Below are 6687 nucleotides of genomic sequence, written 5' to 3' on the forward strand. Positions count from 1 at the left end.
ATATCGGCTTGTCAGAGTGAATCTCCTCTCTGCTGTCAACACGGTCTGGAGAGAAAAGGTTAGATTTTTTTGCTCCCCTTTCAAAAAATGTGTAAATTATTCATGGCTTGTATTAAAGATGCAGACTGGATCTCTCTGGGGAGTAAAGTCTTCTTCCAGATGAAGAACTGACATAGTCCTAACAGTGTGCATTCTTATCATCTGCTCTGTTGAGCTCAAGCCCCAATCAGCAGAGCTAGGCAGGCTCTGTCAGAGGCCTATACACTACTGATGGACGGCTGGATCAACACTGTCAGTCACTCACCATACCTCTTACATTATTGACTTCTATTCTGACACATTGCTTTGTGCCGCAAGAAACTAACCTTGATTTACCAGGAACTGGCCAAACGCATGGATAATGTGGAATTATTGTTACGAAATCAGCTAGCCAGCCTTCTGAAATGTCTACTCTCGCTGTGTCTAGGGTTCTAGGCATAACTAACTGAACCTGTCTGAATGTGTGGAATTATTGTTACGAAATCAGCTAGCCAGCCTTCTGAAATGTCTACTCTCGCTGTGTCTAGGGTTCTAGGCATAACTAACTGAACCTGTCTGAATGTGTGCATTTAAAACGTTAAAGTAAGAGTCCGGGGACAGGGTGTTAGATGCATGTGTCTAGCCAACAGCTTACTCACCAGGGTCCATGGACAGCTCTGTCCGGACTCCAACAGTCGGGAAACCCAAGCAGGTTATGTTCAGTTGGGTGACAATAAAACAATATTGGGCTCCCGAGTGGCGCTGCCGTCTAAGGCACTGCATCTCAGTGCTAGAGGCGCCACTACAGACCCTGGTTCGATTCCAGGCTGTATCACAACCGGCCATGATTGGGAGTCCCATAGCGCGGCTCCCACAATTGGCCCAGCGTCGTCCGGGTTAGGGTTTGGCCGGGGTAGACCGTCATTGTAAATGAGAATTTGTTCTTAACTGACTTGCCTAGTTAAATGAAGGTTAAATAAAATAAACAAATAAACAAAAAGATGGCATTCTGACACTGAAGATATAAACAAAGCCAAGTTCCAGAGGCTACTCTTCAGCCTCACTGCTCTGCATTCACCTAACACTCCCCAATCACCCGCATGGTGCGTAATTATTCACTTATCACGGGTAGTTGCTGGCTGCTGACTCCTAGATGTGGATGTGGAAGGGTACCTTTTACCTGTGCACCTAAGCACTTACTTACCTAACTAACCTCCATTCCTGACAGTGTTTACACTAGCTTACGCTATAATCATACTGCAGTGCATGATACTATGTCTATAGCATTTGTTGAATCATTAAAGATATTGTACAACCTATATATGCCCACCCATCCTCCCTGACCAACCTCCCTCCTATCTTTTCTGTCTTAAGTAACCTACTTCTTTAACCCTTCTGTTGTGTTCGTTTCATGTTAATTCATTCTGTGTTCCCGGTCCAAAATGACTGCCCCATTATAGCTGATTATAAATCCATAATAATACATATATTATCATCTAATGTTGTGTTAGATCTTTTTATCAACTTAAGTTCTTGTGAACATTACACGTTTTGAACTTCTATTTGCTATTTATGGCCTGTAGGCCTCATTGACCTGAGCTCATACAACTAATTTTTGAGTAAAAAAAGCGTAATGTATGAATTATTTTGACTATCCATCGATAAAAGACAGTACTGTGCAGCCGTCTTCATCGACCTGGCCAAGGCTTTCGACTCTGTCAATCAACGTATTCTTATCGGCAGACTCAATAGCCTTGGTTTCTCAAATGACTGCCTTGCCTGGTTCACCAACTACTTCGCAGATAGAGATCAGTGTGTAAAATCGGAGGGCCTGTTGTCCAGACCTCTGGCAGTCTCTATTGGGGTACCACAGGGTTCAATTCTCGGGCCGACTCTTTTCTCTGTATATATCAACGATGTCGCTCTTCCTGCGGGTGATTCCCTGATCCACCTCTACGCAGACAACACCATTCTGTATACATCTGGCCCTTCTTTGGACACTGTGTTAACTAACCTCCAAACGAGCTTCAATGCCATACAACACTCCTTCTGTGGGGTGGATCGAATCCCTGAGCTGACAAGGTAAAAATCTGTTGTTCTGTCCCTGAACAAGGCGATTAACTCACTGTTCCTAGGCTGTCATTGTAAATAAGAATTTGTTCTTAACTGACTTATGATCAAGGATATGATCAAGAGCCTCACATACAGTATATCGTTTGGTCATTGTGCTGCCACAGAATGAATTGTGAGCAAGTCCTCAAAAAAGCTTTATACACAAGAGCTGTGAGAAAAGTTCTATATATCATTGAAAGAATGTTGCGATTGTTTGTAAGTATGCCAACAGGTGTGGTTCCTGTGGGGGAAAAATCTATTGGGGAAAGGTTCCTATGGGGGTTGCCATGGAATCCACGAAGGGGAGTTGTGTGTGTGTGCCTGTATGCGCTCAAACACACATGCATGTGGGGGTCTGGGAGAGGAAGTGTGTCCATCTGATGAATGGGCATGTGCCTGAACTCAATTGTATACACTAATTGTAGTCTCACCCATTAATTTCTAATGACTGGTAATTTTTGACCGGGAACACCACAGGTGTACAAAAGTTAAGAAAACACCCAAAATTTAATGAAAATCATAAATGTATTTTGTGTGTTCAGATGCCCTGTGTGGACAAAGTCATGGAACCATATAACAATCAGATTAAATGACCGACATTTTTCAGAGAAAACTTGTAAATCGGTCCAATTAGATCGGTACGCAGCAGGAGGGTTAATGTCACGCCCTGACCGTAGAGAGCTTTTTATGTCTCTATTTTGGTTTGGTCAGGGTGTGATTTGGGTGGGCATTCTATGTTCCTTTTTCTATGATTTGTATTTCTTTGTGTTTGGTCGGGTGTGGTTCTCAATCAGAGGCAGCTGTCTATCATTGTCTCTGATTGAGAACCATACTTAGGTAGCCTTTTCCCCACCTGTATTTGTGGGTAGTTGTCCATGTATAGTTGCCTATGAGCACTACATTGGCTTCACGTTTTCGTTTTGATGTTTATTGTTTTGTTGGCGACATCTTACAATAAAGAAGTATGCACGCTCAACACGCTGCACCTTGGTCTACTGTTTCCACCTTAGACGATCGTGACAGTTAATCTGTTTAGTTTATTAGGATCTCAATTAGCTACTGCACATGCAGCAGCTACTGTTCCTTGGGTCCACATAAAATGTACAAATACATGACAAAGTACAGAACAGTTATAGGCAAGAACACCACAAGATATTACATTAAATTCAAAATAAACAATAGACAGTTATATAGTGTAAAGACACCAAGAGACATCCAAAATACTTTTTACACACTATACATATTAATATTCTTGCACAGTGCCTTCAGAAAGTATTCAGACTCCACTCCACTTTTTCACAATAAGCCATAAAGACAAAGCAATTCTTTTTTAAATTGTTGCTAGTTTATTAAAAATAAAAAACTTAAATATCACATTTACAAAAGTATTCAGACCCTTTACTCAGTACTTTGTTGAAGCACCTTTGGCGGCGATTACAGCCTCGAGTCTCCTTGGGTATGACGCTACAAGCTTGGCACACCTGTATTTGGGGAGTTTTTCCCATTCTTCTCTGCAGATCCTCTCAAGCTCTGTCAGGTTGGATGGGGAGCGTCGCTGCAAAGCTATTTTTAGGTCTCTCCAGAGATGTTTGATCGGGTTCAAGTCCGGACTCTGGCTGGGCCACTCAAGGACATTGAGACTTGTCCCAAAGCCACTCCTGCGTTGTCTTGGCTGTGTGCTTAGGGTTGTTATCCTGTTGGAAGGTGAACCTTCGCCACAATCTGAGGACCTGAGTGCTCTGGGGCAGGTTTTCATCAAGGATCTCTCTGCACTTTGCTCCGTTCAACTTTGTCTTGATCCTGACTAGTCTCCCAGTCTCTGCCGCTGTAAAACATCCCCACAGCATGATGCTGTCACCACCATGCTTCACCGTAGGGATGAAGCATTCTGACGCTTGGCATTCTGGCCAAAGAGTTCAATCTTGATTTCATCAGACCAGAGAATCTTGTTTCTCATGGTGTGAGAGTCCTTTAGGTGCCTTTAGGCAAACTCCAAGCGGGCTGTCATGTGCCTTTTACTGAGGAGTGGCTTCCGTCTGGCCACTCTACCATAAAGGCCTGATCAGTGGAGTGCTGCAAAGATGGTTGTCCTTCTGCAAGGTTCTCCAGTCTCCACAGAGGAACTCTAGAGGTCTGTCAGAGTGACCATCGGGTTCTTGGTCACCTCCCTGACTAAGGCCCTTCTGCACCAATTTCTCAATTTGGCCAGGTGGCCAGGTCTAGGAAGGTTCTTGGTGGATCCCAAACTTTTCCATTTAAGAATGATTGAGGCCACTGTGTACATGTGGACCTTCAATGCGACAGAAATGTTTTGGTACCCTTCCCCAGATCTGTGCCTCGATACTACAGACAATTCCTTCAACCTCCTGGCTTGTTTTTTTTTTTACATACACTATCAACTGTTGGATGTTATATAGATGTTATATAGGTGTGTGCCTTTCCAAATCATGTCCAATCAATTGAATTTACCACAGGTGGACTCCAATGAAGTTGTAGAAACATTGGATGATCAATGGAAACAGGATGCACCTGCGCTCAATTTCGAGTCTCGTAGCAAAGGGTCTGAATAGCTATGTAATTAAGGTATTTCTGTTTTTTATTTGTAATACATTTGCAAACATTTCCAAAAACCTGTTTTCACATTGTCATTATGGGGTATTGTGTGTAGATTGCTGAGGAACAAAAACAATTTAATCAATTTTAGAATAAGGCTGTAACGTAACAAAATGTGGAACAAGTCAAGGGACTTGAATACTTTCCAAATGCACTGTAACTGTACAGTTAAATTTGGTATTTAGAAAACGGAGAGGCGCTGTGACACAAGATGATTTTATCTGTTTTTTAAAGCTAAACTTGCTTTTTTCCTGAGTAACCTCTGGTGGCATAGCATTCCACGATGGCATGGCTCTATAGATAACTGAGGGACGCATTAAATCTGTTTTTGGTTTGGGTACCATGAAGAAACCCATAGTGGCATGTCTGGTGGGGTATGTATGTCTGTTTGAAGTGTATGCAATTGGATTATACAAGTAGTTAGGCATTTTCAACACTCAAATGTTTCTTAACCTTTTACTGCAGTGGGATAAATCAGGGTCACACAGAGTGATTAAACAAATCTACTTTGAAACAAAAGTATGCACCTCACACAAATGGTTTTGGGCTTAACAAAAAAAAGACACCCGTACTACGACAGAGTTTGCATCCCAATATTACACTTTATATACATCACAGAAGAAGAGAAATATAACAAAACCATTTGACATCAACACCAGATTTTTGTTGGGGTAATCTGTATTAATTATGAAACTATGAAAAATATGAACAACATTCCACCCATGAGGCCATTGACTGCAGGAACAGGCTACAAAGACTATAAGAGAAGTACATTTCTCCTCAACCATGAAAGACTTTTATGCATGTTGTTGATGTTAGTTCTGTGTTTGCAGTTAATGGCAAGGCGTGCTGTTTTGTTTTGAGCCAGCTGCAACTTTTTTAGGTCTTTCTTTGCAGCACCTGACCATATTACTGGACAGTAATCAAGATGGGACAAGATCAAAGCATGAATCAAAGTTGATCTTTGTGTCAAAAGCACAGAACGTCTTTTTTATAACAGACATCCTCTCCCTATCTTCACTACAACTTTGTCAATATGACTTGACCATGATAACTGACCATCCAATGTTACTCCTAGGATCCGATGTTCAATGGTCACACCCTTTATGCACAACTCAAGTTGAGGTTTAAGTCTAAGAGAATGCTTTGAACCAAATACAATGCTTTTGGTTTTAGATGTATTTAAGACCCATTTATTAATAATTACCCATTCTGACACTGACTGTAACTCTTTGCACGCACGCACGCACGCACGCACGCACGCACGCACGCACGCACGCACGCACGCACGCACGCACGCACGCACGCACGCAGGCAGGCAGGCAGGCAGGCAGGCAGGCAGGCAGGCAGTGCGATGAGAGAGAGAGCAGGCTCTTCATCCCCTCCTTCTGTAAAACCCAGGGTTCTGCCCTCCACAGTACCCAGACACATTTTCGACGATGTGCACTTCTCTCAGAAGGAATCAAAGTCCCCGCCATCTGGGAATTCACTTTTTGTTCTTTGGTAGCTTGGAAATAAAGAAAACTTTATGATGTTTATTTCCCTCTGGTTTTATTTGTCTTTGATTATTTTTGTGTGCAAGAAGCGGGATTATTGTGACTTCTTTCTCAACTTTGCTGCTATTTTCCACAAAGTCAGCTCGTCTTTGGATGAGTGGTTTATGGTTATTCTTCCCATTTATTCATTACAAAAACAACTCATGAGCTACTGACCACTGTGATCAGTCTTAAAGATAGATAGATATGCAATTTGAGAGTAAGGAAAGGATGTTATGCATATGGAATGTACACCAATACATGTTTTTCAGTGAGATGTCTCTATTTTACTTTATGGTGTTCAGAAAATGTGATTTACATATTAAAGTGCTGTGTTTTTGCCATAGTTCTCCGGTGTTCTACAAATCTAGTACAACACTAGCCTCTAGTGGAAGTCTTGCTCAATGAC

The sequence above is a fragment of the Salvelinus namaycush genome, chromosome 20 (genome assembly GCF_016432855.1).
Source record: "Salvelinus namaycush isolate Seneca chromosome 20, SaNama_1.0, whole genome shotgun sequence".
Taxonomy (NCBI): domain Eukaryota; kingdom Metazoa; phylum Chordata; class Actinopteri; order Salmoniformes; family Salmonidae; genus Salvelinus; species Salvelinus namaycush.